The sequence below is a fragment of the Glycine soja genome, chromosome 6, assembly GCF_004193775.1.
Source record: "Glycine soja cultivar W05 chromosome 6, ASM419377v2, whole genome shotgun sequence".
NCBI lineage: Eukaryota > Viridiplantae > Streptophyta > Magnoliopsida > Fabales > Fabaceae > Glycine > Glycine soja.
This window is the reverse complement of record NC_041007.1, coordinates 41,146,726-41,160,857: the sequence shown is the minus strand read 5'-3', so window position 1 is coordinate 41,160,857 and position 14,132 is coordinate 41,146,726. Positions and strand designations below refer to the sequence as shown.

General features: G+C 32.8%; 1 long non-coding RNA gene across 1 annotated transcript; it reads left to right on the top strand.

Moving 5' to 3' along the window:
- The first annotated feature begins 209 nt into the window (after positions 1-209).
- On the top strand, positions 210-2,115 carry LOC114416972. Its single transcript, XR_003667678.1, has 3 exons — positions 210-315; positions 511-563; positions 1,982-2,115. It is a non-coding gene; the product is annotated as an uncharacterized LOC114416972 (long non-coding RNA).
- Positions 2,116-14,132: the final 12,017 nt, after the last annotated feature.

Here is a 14,132-nt window from a genome sequence, read left to right as displayed (position 1 = left end):
CGGTGTGTGTGGTTATCGTTGGTAAAAAAAAAACTATATACAAAGAGAAAATTGACCCAGCTTAAAGAATGAAAGGAAGCAATGCTTTATAAAGAGAGGTATAAGATTGTTTTCTTTTCTTTTAAAAAAAAGTGCAGGGGAGCAGGTGAGAATAATACGGACGCAAAGTGATAGTTGAAACCGATTTTCTTCTCTGGAGTTGAGTTCTGTGAAGTGACAAAGACTCTCACTCTTTTGTTTTGTTTCCTTCCCCACTCTCACTCACTCACTCACCTTCCTTTGTTACCCTTCACTTGCACGTTCAGCACAAACCAGGTAATCTCATGTGAATGTAACCTTAGAGATTTATGCTAAACAATTTTTTCGAATATTGGTAAATATCAATGGAGTTTACATTTGATTTTATTTTTTGCGTAAAGTTTTTATGCCGTTTTTTTGGGCAGTTTTTATGTTGCTATTAAACTATGTATTATTATTCTTCTGTTTATGAATGATAAAATGTATAAGCAGGAGAAAGTGACGAGGGGGTTGATATTGACCTTGGTTTCATGGTCTTCAACCGGGTAAGCATTGCAATGGCTTTGTTTTTGTTTTTCTTGTTTTGCTCTTATTCAATTGTTGAACACACTAGCTACTTGTGAGGATTTAGTTTAGCAACTTCAAAATTAGTCATACATTATCCGAAACTGTAAAAGGGCTTTTTTTGGATGTTTTAGTTTTCTTGTAAACTTTGATTCTCTTCCATGGAATGTGAGTGTTAAGATGTTGTTGTTGGAGTTTATGCGAGTGTTCGGGATAGAGCTATTAGAATGAGAAGTATGTTCAGATTTTCAAGGATTAATTTAAAAAGAGATTAGTAAAAAAAAATATACTCAAAATTTTAAAGATGATTCTAGAAGAGGAATTAGAAAAATGAGACTTCTATTCACGATTTCAAAGACGAATAAACATTGTTGAATTTATATGCTCATTTCTGATGAATGTGGTATGAAGCCATTGTTGTTTTAATTCCTTAATACTAACTTTATTCATTTAGCAAAGGAAAAGTATGAACATATACCGTATGTTGGGTTGTAGGTGGAAATTAGAGAAAGATTGAGAGAAAATCTTTTCGGTTTCTCCATATGTATTCACATTTAATTTTGGTTTCTTAAAAGCTTTTTTTTATACTAACGCCTTCTAAAAGTTAATGTCGAATTAATTAAATATTAATTGACCTTTTTGAAAAAATAAATATTAATTGGTTAGAAAGAAAATCTTTTTTTCTATTTAATATTTAATTTATTACTTTAATTGACCATTTCAAAAAATTAAATATTAATTTATTAAAAAGAAATTTTATGTATCAACAACTATAAATATGTTATCTTACTTATATATATATATTTCAAATTTTGATATAAAAATAAGAAAAGTAATATAATTATTTACATTATTTCATACACAAAATTTTAAAATAATAAAAATAGTATTCTTATAATTATCAATGAATTATGAAATACTAGAAGATCTCGAATCAATTCAAACAAACTCTCCAAAATCAGTTCATATGTGTTTTTATTCAAAATGATTATTTTTCATACATAATCCAAGAATAGCTATTACACCAATTGACTAACTATTAGTATTCAACATGTTCAGGAAACTTAATGTAGAAAATAAAGACTTGGAATACAACTCTCGTTTCTCATTATTATTATTAGGTTGGAGTTTCTGATTTTCGTGAGTTACAGTTCAAAATAAGTAATTATTTCTTGTTCTATGCTAACAACTATTTTTACATCATTAATTAATGAGAAAAATATATTTATTGTAAAAATTATATGAGAATGTAAAAAAAATATCATGAATAATATAATTTTATATATTTTAAAAAAATTCCATTTAATTTCTTAATAAAAAATGTTAGTGATTAACATTTGTCTTATTTTTAATTTGTTTATCCATATCATTGACGATTAATAATTAATTTGCTTAGTAGACAGTCGCTCTTGCTTCACTTTCAACTTGAAGATTGCTTAAGAGACATCAACAACTCTATAACATTCAACTTGAGGGCACGTACTCCCTAATTCAACTGAAGGGCCACTGAAAATTATCGAAACGTACTACTAGGTATATATCTAATTGTAATCACTTTTCTAGAGCTAATAGGAAACAATTAATTAGTTTATTGGATTAGTGCAGCAGTATTTAAGTTTAGGATTAGTTGACCTCTGCTTATTTAATTCATCCAATAAACATATTGGACTCAAACTCGTGTTGAAATAAATTTATCTAATAATTTTGGGCTAATAACGTTCGGAAGCAGGCTAATTAATTTTAAAGATTTTTTTATTTGAAAATAACCATATACTTATCTTAATATTTTATATTTTATAGTTGTATTCCATATATAATTATTTCTTTACTTAGATTATGTCTTTTCTATGAGTTGGAGACAAAATTAAACTATATGCAAAATTGTTCTCACCTCCCACAATGCAGTTCTGTGATCTTGTGAGAGGTAATAGAAGTTGTGTGTGTGTGTGTATATATATATATATATATATATATATATATCCGAAAAGAGAAAGAAGTAAGACATTTTTTTTATATAATTTAGAATAAATTGTTCTCGTATCTTCTGAGCGCTTGTTATACTTAATCTTACTCTCTTTTTTTATCATACACAAGATTGTCTTATGTAGGTGTTCATTCAGTTATTTCTTTGATTCTTGCTTTCATTTTGGATCGTGCTGCTCATCATCACAGGTACAAATGTTTGTTACCAATGAATATTTTTATTACGTGTTCACTGCCATTAATGACAATTGATATATGCTATACAAATTGTGTTCATGATGAGTGAACCTTAGATTCCCGTTTGAGATTGGATGCAATGATTCTTGCGGACAGTTTGCATTAATCATTGTATTCAATCTTGAATTGTCCGTTTGGACAGTTTGGGGAAACTGATATTTTTATGGTAGATTCATGTGTTAAGGTTAAAATTATTTTGTTTAATTTGATGAAATTTTGGTAATGCATTTCTAGTTGTTCTCTGAGTGCATACTTGATTATCGGAAAATTAATTTCACCGATTTCATGTCGTGTACTTAGAGACCAATGCGAAATGCTGCCAAAATTTTATCAAATTTAACAAAATAGAATTAACCCTGATGTATGAAGCTACCATAAAAGACGGTCTTGCCGAATGGGATAGGGCCACACCTTTAATAAAAAAGTGAGATTTTCATGCATCGAATAACTTTGAGAGTATGACCGAGTTATTACTTAGATGGATCGAAGTTGGATGAATGAAAGTCGCATCAGCCCAGAATATAAGGAAGGCGTCGAGCAATTCTTACAATGTGCTTCACAAAGAGGTCAACCAGATGAAGATGTAAAATATTATTGTCCTTGCATCAATTGTTTGAACGGAAGACGACAAATACTGGATGACATACGAGAGCATCTGTTTTGTAATGGAATTAAGAGAAATTATACGACGTGGATATGGCATGGTGAAATGACAGACATGCAGAGTGGGCAACAATCCGAACCGTTTGATGTAGAAATGGAAAATCACTTGGAGGATATGATTCGTGACCTTGGACAAGAGTCTTTCCAGCAAGCACATGCCCCTGTGTATGAAAGATTGCAAGGTGACTCAAAGAAGCCTTTGTATCCGGGGTGTAACAATTCCTTGACGCTATTGTCGGCGGTGTTAAGTCTGGTTAATGTCAAGGCCAGATATGGATGGAGTGACAAAAGCTTTACTTCATTGCTTCAAATAGTGCACGATCTGCTTCCACAGGATAACACATTGCCTAAAAGCTACTATCAGGCAAAGAAGATATTGTGTCCGATGGGTATGGAGTATTAGAAGATTCATGCTTGCCCTAATGATTGCATACTATACAGACATGAATTTGAAGAAATGTCGAAATGCTCTAGGTGTGGGGCGTCACGGTACAAGGTGAAGGATGATGAGGACTGCAGTTCTGATGAAAACTCAAAGAAGGGCCCTCCAGCGAAAGTGTTGTGGTATCTTTCCATCATTCCAAGGTTTAAGCATTTATTTGCTAATGAGGACGACGCAAAAGATCTTACCTGGCATGCAAATGGGAGAAAATCTGATGGAATGGTCCGTCATCCAGCTGATTGCTCCCAGTGGAAGAAGATTGATAGTTTGTATCCAAATTTCGGCAAAGAATCAAGAAATATTAGACTTGGACTAGCCAGTGATGGAATGAATCCATATGGCAATTTAAGCACTCAACACAGTTCATGGCCAGTTCTACTAGTAATTTACAATTTTCCGCCTCGATTGTGCATGAAGCGAAAATACATGATGTTGTCTATGATGATATCGGGCCCAAGACAACCAAGAAATGACATTGATGTTTATCTAAGTCCGTTGATTGAAGACCTGAGAAAGTTGTGGGATGAAGGAGTTTTAGTGTTTGATGGGTTTCACAAGGAGACTTTTCAAATGCGTGCAATGCTTTTTTGTACCATTAATGACTTTCCAGCATACGAGAATCTCAGCGGTTACAGTATTAAGGGTCATCATGCATGCCCCATCTGTGAAGAAGACACAAGCTACATACAACTGAAACATGGTAGAAAAACAGTGTACACTAGACATCGCCATTTTCTAAAAGCTCATCACTCTTACAGAAGATTGAAAAAAGCTTTTAATGGAAGTCAAGAGCACGAAATTGCGCGGACACCGTTAACTGGTGAGCAGGTCTTCCAGCGGGTTGAACACCTTAATACTGTATTTGGAAAGACCCAAAAGAAGGATAAAAGTAAGAGTTGCATATGGAAGAAGAGGTTCATTTTCTTTAATCTTCCGTACTGGTCTGATCTAGATGTTAGACATTGTATTGATGTTATGCATGTAGAGAAAAATGTATGTGACAGTGTCATTGTGACACTCCTTAACATTCAGGGCAAGACGAAAGATGGTCTAAATACCCGTCAAGATCTAGCTGACATGGGCATACGATCGTAGTTGCATCCAAGGTCTGATGGTAAAAAAATATACTTGCCTCCAGCTTGTCATACTTTATCTAGAAAGGAGAATATCAGTTTGTGCCAGTGTCTACGTCGGGTTAAAGTCCCACAAGGATACTCTTCAAATATTAAGAGCCTTGTGCAGTTCAAGGAGCTTAAGCTGGTGGGGTTAAAGTCTCATGATTGTCACATGTTGATGCAACAATTGTTAGTCATGGCCATACGAGACATTTTGCCTAACAAAGTCAGGTTAGTCATAACTCGCCTGTGCTTTTTCTTCAATGCCATATGTAGCAAAGTCCTTGATCCTGTCAAGTTTGATGACTTGGAAAACGAGGCTGTAATTATACTGTGCCAGTTGGAGATGTATTTTCCTCCTGCTTTCTTTGACATCATGGTCCACTTAATTATTCACCTGGTCAGAGAAATCAAATGTTGTGGTCCTGTTTATCTGCGCTGGATGTACCCGGTTGAGCGCTACATGAAGATCTTAAAAGGGTATACCAAGAATCTACATCATCCAGAAGCATCTATTGTTTAAAGGTACGTCGCAGAAGAAGTCGTTGAATTTTGTTCAGAGTACATTGAAAAGGCTAAACCTGTTGGCCTTCCTGAGTCTCGCCATGACGACAGAGTGGGCGGTAAGGATTCAAGAGGACTGCATGTTATCACTCCAAGTGTAGAAGATTTGTTACAAGCTCACTTGTATGTGTTGAACAACAGTAATGAAGTTTTGCCATACATAGTTCAGCATGAACGTTTAGTCAAACAAAGTAATCCAAAAATGTCAAAGAACTGGGTCTTGAAAAATCATAACAAGACTTTCTCTGATTGGTTTAAAGATACAATCTTTGCTGACGAAAATGCTTTTGAAACATTAAGAAAACTAGCTCATGGGCCTAAAAGAAATGTTATAACTTGGCAAGGATACGACATAAACAAGTATTCCTTTTACACAAAAGCACAAGACGACAAAAGTACAATGCAAAACAACGGGGTCACCCTAAGGGCTGAATCTCAACACTTTGCAACTGTACATGATGGCAATCCATGTGTAGCTTCAATCCCTTACTTTGGCTTTATTGATGAAATATGTGAGCTTAACTATGTCAAATTTACTGTTTGTGTTTTCAAATGTAAGTGGGTTGACAGCAACACCGGTGTGCGGACTGATGATGTAGGATTTACGTTGGTAGATCTAAAGAAACTAGCTTACCAGAATGACCCTTTCATCATGGCAGAACAAGCTAAGCAAGTATTTTATGTGCAAGACCCTTGTGATGAAAGGTGGTCTGTGGTTCTACACGGGAAAACAATTGGTGTTAATGTAGAAGATGATGATTCATACATGGACACTTATGTTAGTCCTTTGTCTACACAAATGACTTCTAACAGCGTCGGAGAAGAAGAAGCTGACGACGTTCATGTTAATCGTAATGATCATGATGAAGGAGAATTAATTAACATCGTCTAACGTAATTTTCTAATATAATATTTCATTTCGGTACATTCATTTACATAACTCATACAGTGTTTTTTGATAATATTAACTAACTCAACTTTTTCTCTTTAAAGGACCATGACTACTCCACCTGCCTCGCCTCCTCCTCCTCTTCCTCCTCCTCCTGCAGACGCATCAGCGTCTCCATCTACGTTGAAGCGGACACGCAAGGCGACAAGGCTACGATCATTGGCCACTAGACCACCTGGGGCAGAAAGACCTGTGGTCAACGTCGATCCTGCTACTGGCAAGGCCGACGGTCCCCACAAGAAGAAATTAAGAACATATTTGGGGATTGTCGCTCGTGATAAGGTCGACGTGACACATTCGTTAACATCGATTTTTTATAAAAACCGATGTTAGCTGTCAATAGTAACACATCCGTTAACATCAGTTTTTTGAAAAAACCGATGTTAACTGTCAATAGTAACACATTCGTTAACATCGATTTTTTGAAAAAACCGATGTTAACTGTCAATAGTAACACATTCGTTAACATCGGTTTTTTATAAAAACCGATGTTAACTGTCAATAATAACACATCCGTTAACATCGGTTTTTTGAAAAAACCGATGTTAACTTGGTTAACATCGATTTTTTATAACAACCGATGTTAACTGTCAATAGTAACACATTCGTTAACATCGGTTTTTTGAAAAAACCGATGTTAACTGTCAATAATAACACATTCGTTAACATCGGTTTTTTTATAAAAACCGATGTTAACTGTCAATAATAACACATTCGTTAACATCGGTTTTTTATAAAAACCGATGTTAACGTGGGTTAACATCGGTTTTTTACAAAAAAACCGTTGTTAACTGTCAACAGTAACACATTCATTAACAAAAAACCGATGTTAACTTTCAACATTAATATAGATTTTCTGGGTGTAATTCATATTAGCAACATCGGTTATTTATTAGCAACATCGGTTATTTATATAACCGATGTTGGTAATTTTACGTTAACATCGGTTTTTCAAAAACCGATGTTAACGATAATACTATCAACGTCGGTACTTTCAACATCGGTTCAAAAACCGATGTTGAAAGTCATAAATAACCGATGTAGAAAGCATATTTTCTAATAGTGATAGATGCAATAGACGAGGATGAGGTAGATGATGGATGACTATCTCAAGGTGGCAGTAGTTTAATCACATATCATTTTTTCTTTCCACTTGTCCCTTTCTCACTATTGTCATGTGACGGGGGTCAAGGAGGATCAGTACCACCTGATGACATATCTATATATAGAAAAATAATATTAAAATAATGAATCAAATTGGATGGGATGAATTAAAATTAGATAACTATCATAATTCCATTTCACACAAAAAATAAAATACACTAATAAAGTGTTCAACAATTACAACAAAACAAAGATGATACTAATAACAAACATTAAGACTAACTAAAAAACATTAGTGTCTAATCCTCTTCAAAATTATAAGCTTCAAAGTCATCTTCTAATTCCCATTCATTGCCTTCTTCAAAATTATTTAATTCTCCTTCTTTCTCAATAGATTAGTAGGGTTCACTTCTTCAACACCACCTCTTAAATCTTGTAATCCAAAAATACTTTCGACTTCAATGACTTTGTTGACATGTGACATTTCCTCTACTTGGTAAAGCACATCATGTTGTACATTATCAGATTCTATGTAACCCCTTGACTTCATTTTAATTGCAACACACCAACCATACTTGTCCCTTCTTATTGTTAGATACGACACATAATACACTTGCCTTACATTATGTGCATTGATGAATGGCTCAAACAAATTATATCTTTTATCCATTCAAATTTCCACAGTGCCATATTTAGATTAACTCTTGTTCCTCTACTTGTTGGATCAAACCAGTCACAACAAAATAAAACTACTCGCTTAGGATAACTTGTACTATTATACTCTAGCTCATATATATGTTGAATGATCCCATAAAAATCATCTGTGCCTATTTCTATAAGGCCCTTTACATGAATCCCACTATTTATTATTTTCTTCCCCTCAGTCTATGCTTGAGTATGAAATTTATACCCATTGACAAAGTATGTGTTTCATTCTTTAATGTAACTCATAGGGCCATGCGATAAATCCATTAAGGGTTGGTTTCTCACATTTATAGGCTCATTTATAACCTACAAATATAAAAAGCATGAAAAGCTATATTTTATTTACCATAAAATAGAAAAACAAAATAAACTATAACATACATACTTGTTCCTAGAACCAAGTAGGAAAATTTGCATGTATATTATGAGTAGAGCCTTTTGATTCACTAATTTGTTGGAAGTGCAGTAATGAATTGTCCAAATATAATGTATGAAGGTTCAATATTTGGAGCATAATGCAATTGATAACAATTATTATTAAAACCCAAAGGAAATAATGTCTCCCACTTACTCAAGGTATGGCTTAACTTTGGCTCAATTAATCAACACATGAACATAGACTGAGTCTTTCTCTTGATCAGTTTAACTAGTGAATGAACTCCTTTCCAGAAGGATGACCTTGCTGGTCAAACACTGATAACATTGGTGGACGCCTTTCAGTTTCAATTGCAATTTGATTCCTAATATTGCACAGCGATAACTAAAGTTGTTGAAATAATGGCAACAAAAATGAGTCATCTCACAATGTAAGTAAGACGCACAAATGGATCCTTAAATTCTGGCCTTATGTTTCACTACTCGTTTAGAATCACCCATGAATCTACAAATTTGCATAAACAAGTCATGATTGATGAGCATTAAACAAATTAACTTTAAATAAAATACAATGATGATTTTATTACCTTTCAAATGGATACATCCATCTATATTGGATTGGTCCACCAAGCCTAGCTTTATATGTCAGATGAATAGGCAGATGTTCCATTGAATTGAAAAATTGGAGGGAATATTCTCTTCAACTTGCACAAAATGAATATAATATTTTGTTCCATTCTACTCAGGTCATCCTCCATCAAAGTTGTAGAACACAAAATCTTTGAAGAAATGAGTTATTCCAATAAGTGGATTTAAGACATGTGGCGACAATCAGCTAAAAGCAATAGGAAGTAAACACTTATGAATACATGACAATCATGGCTTTTCATCCCATGCATGGTTCCCTTATCAACATTGGCACATCTTCTCAAGTTGAAAGAATAATCATCTGACATTCTTAGTTCTTTTATCCATTAATAGACTAACTTTGTTTGGTGTGCAGTTAGAGTGTAATTTGTTTTTGGTTTTAACAACTTCCCATTAGCCCTCGACTTCAACTCCAAGTCTTTCCGCCTATAATACAAAGCTAAGTTCATCCTAGCATTCTCATTGTCTTTTATCTTACCACTGACATTCATCACAGTGTTGAATATGTTGTCAAAGAAAATTTTCTCTATATGCATAACATTAAGATTATGTCACAACAAATTATTTTTCAAATACGAAAGATCCCAAAAGATACTTTTTTTGTCCAACGATGTCACTCTCCATATTCGTGTATTGTTGGTGGTGGCAGACCAACTTCTATGACTTTTGGAAAATCCCTAATCCTATGCCAAACTTGTGTGGGTGTCAATATACGTAGTGACTCATCCCTTTCTACTTCCCTTTTTTGAAGACATTTTTGTTTCTCCTAAATGCATGATCACTTGATAAGAACCTACGATGATAGTCAAACCAAGAATTTTTTTCCCCATTTGCCAACTGGAAGACCTTTTTGTTCTTTATGCAATACGAACATACCAATCCACCATGTGTCCCCCAACTAGACAACATGCCATATGCAGGAAAATTAATAGTCCACATCAAAGTTGTCCTCGTCATCAAATTAATTTTGCTTTCTTGAAACATCATAAGTGAGAACACTATTCCACTCATAAATAAACATCATAACTATTGCCATCATTTAAATAAACATTTTTTGCATTAAGATAAATTGTTCACCTTGAGCCACATATTTTGCACTACTTGAAGCATCATAACTATTGTAATCAATCCAAATCCAATAATTAAGCTTGAACCCATTTTTGTAAGGTGAAACTTCACAACTCTATCCTCCAAAATCCTAGTACAATCGCATTTAACACAAAGACATATGATCCCCCCATTATTATGATAAAAATTTTGCTGATTAGTTTTTCTTATGAACTCTTCAACCCCCTTAACAAAAGACTCTTTCAAATTGCTTCTATCATTATAACATCTATCGTACAACCAACGACGACTCAAAAGAATATAGTTCATGTTCTATGTATTTAAGAAAAAAATACAAACATTCATGAACCATACATAATCTTAAAGTGATCTTTATTATTAGTAGCAACAATTACGATCATGTTTTAGGTGAAAACAAAAATAACGTACATATATTGTTTGACTTTCTAAATAAACAAAGCATGAAATATGAATAACATAATCACAACCACAAATATACTAAACACATTTAAAATATAAAATTTCAAGCAACTAGAATAAAAAAATCTTAACTAACTTAAACAATGGAATATACGTGTAAGAGAGTGATCACGTAAGACAATCTAACCTATGAACCTAAGAGTAAGAGAGAGAGAGAGAAAAATTTAAAAATGATTAGAAATTTTTCTATCTAAAAATGATTATCATGAAAAATTACATGTGTTTTTGCAAGTAATCAACATGTGTTTTGCCTTATAAAAATCTCTAAAACATAAATTATTATTTTACAATTTATAATTGTTTTATAAACTTAATAAAACTTAAAAAAAGAATAAAATATTAATCAATCAAAATAAAATTCTAATAATTAATTCATTGACGAAAAAAATGATTCCAAAATAAAAATAAATTGATTAAATGAAAAAAAATTAATCAACACATTAAATGCTAATTTCCCGAAAACTGTAAGTCTGTCAGCGTAAACTGCATACATCACAGGTAGCTCTACAATTCTAAACAAGTGTAGAATCCATGCATCTAATAGTCCCCAAATTAGTGTAAACATCTAGTTTTAAATCAAATATTTACTTATAGAGTCAGTTTTAAACCAAAACCGTCGATATATCTCTTTCAAATCAACATTAAATGCAAGTTATTCTTAGATATATGATTTCGGTAAAATAAAAAATAAAAAAAAAATCCAATAGTTCATTCAACTCCGTTAAAAGACGATTCATTTTTTGGACATGGATGGCTGTTAGCTGTAGAGCCACCACATTCTAATTCAATTATAGATAAAAAAAATAAAATTAAGACTACACAACAATAATATTTTTATAAAATAATATTGAATAAAATTTACATGCAACTCATTTCTAATAACCCAATGATCAATCAATTAGTCATTAAGTAAGCAATTATTATCAACTTAATTAACACCATGAAATATTTTCCAGTATTAAATATGTATAAATCATTCTACAAATTTGATCCCTTAACCAAAATTCATATATTTAATAAAATCCTAATTACTTAATTATGCTAAATACTATCAATTAAGTTACTGAACGTATAACTACACTATCTCTTGAGCAACAGCCTGAATAGTTTTATTATTACTTATTAATTAATTTAATGTTCAAAAATGATTAGAAACTGCATTTGGAAGGTACCGTATAAATGAAGAGGTTAAAATATACACCATACCTTTCAAAACCAATACAAAAGGAAAAAAAAAAGACCTTATATAGAAGGTAAAAGCCTAAAAAGTAGACAAAATACACAAATATATAGTATAAATATAACAACCTAATCATCACCAACGCTGATACTTATAGGAAAAGGGTGCTGAAATGAAATCACATTGAAGTAGATTGACAATACTTTTTTATATGATTTTAAAATCTTTATTTAATATTTTTAAAATATGGTTAATTATCAGTTCCTTTAGATCACCTCAATACAACTGGTTAGTCATTGGTAAATGGAGTGTGTAGTCTTAAACCTTCAGGTTTCTTAAGACAAATCCCTTAGAAAGTGAAAATTAGGTATACATTCTTAAAAGTTTGCTCCATATAGAAAATTAGTGGTCATAACTAAGAATTCAACCACAAAGCATACAATTTCCTCTCTGTTCCACTCAAACGGGCTGTTCAAAACCTTCAACAGTCATATTTAATTTAACACCCTCTCTTAAATATAAAATTCTTTTTGAACATTGAGCAAAAAATAAAAATAGCAGCAGCGGCTTGCAAGGTTTGTTTATTCACATCGTACTAAACTAAACAAAAGAGCAAGAGACACAGATCCTCGTCATCATCATCAATTGGTCACAACAGACTAAGAGGGCCAAAGAAAAAAAGAATTCAATACTGTAAAACATAACAGTATCCTAAATGTTCAACAGCATCCTAAATGTTTCACAACAAATTTATTGAAACAAATCATAACAGTAGCATTACACTCACGTTATTATTTTGATCAGCACACTACAACGGATTTCAATTTGAATTAGATTACATTTGTTTTTAAGGAAACCTAAATTTAAATAACTTGTTTTTTTCCTATACCCTATATTTGGAGGGTAATGATTTCTTGAAATTCCATGATTGTGACGATTGTGTGAAAGGTAGAGGCTTCTCTACTAGGTTAGTAAATGGATTTGTAAACATGAAGATATAAAAAGAAGAAATAATGAAGAAAGGCATTAGTAAATGGACTAGTAAACATGAAGATTAAAAAAGACGATATCAAAGGCAGCCATGTGATGCGGAAATGGTGACTGGTGAGGGAGAGAGATGCCTCATTTTGCTTGTAATAGGATTCTTGTGTCACTTTTAAAGCACTGCTGGTACTCTTTTTTCATTCTTTCTTGATGCAATACAAAAGATACCATTTAGACCAACAGTAGTTTGCTGACTTGCTCTAGATGCTTTGTCACACAAGTTAAAATTGCCTTGGCTAACACTCACTCACACTCTCATTAAGCCAAGCCAAGGCTTATTTCTTCTTTAGAAACAGGACTAAGGCTATGTGATTAAAGGTGCCCATAAGTGTAAGTGATCAACGAAAGGAATTTTAAAGAATTTTCCAGTTTGAAACTTTGGGGGTGACCATTCCACTATAAAGTAATAATGACAATATTTTTGGCAAATAGGGCTTATGATATATAATGATAAGATCATGATTGTCCCCCATTGCTCTAATCAAATTGTACTTTTTGGATTTTCATCTTGGTGCCGTGAGACTCAATCTGCCATGATTCAATTTTCACAAAGAAAACTACTATAAATAAATTTGAAAATGAAGCGTTCTGAACAGGCTCCCTAGGACCCACAAAAATTACTTGTCACCTAACTCTTTTAAGATTTTGCTAATCATTCCAAAGACAAATAATCCAAAATTGCACTGTTTTTTTTTTTAAAAAAAGGAAAAATTGCAAAATTGGTCTCCTACTTTATCTCCAATTACGGATTTGGTCCCCCTATAATTTAATTCACAAATTTAGTCCCTCAGTTTTATAAATCCCTACAAAATTGGTCCTGTAAGCTCGATTTGGACGTTGACCGTTAACCTCAGACGTTGACTGCCACATGTCAATACCACGTGTCAATGTCACGTGTCAATGTCTGAGTGATTCCCCGAAAGGCTTCATTTTTTGCAAGTAAAATTGTACTTTTGGTCCCTCAGTTTTACTTCAATTTCGATTTTGGTCCCC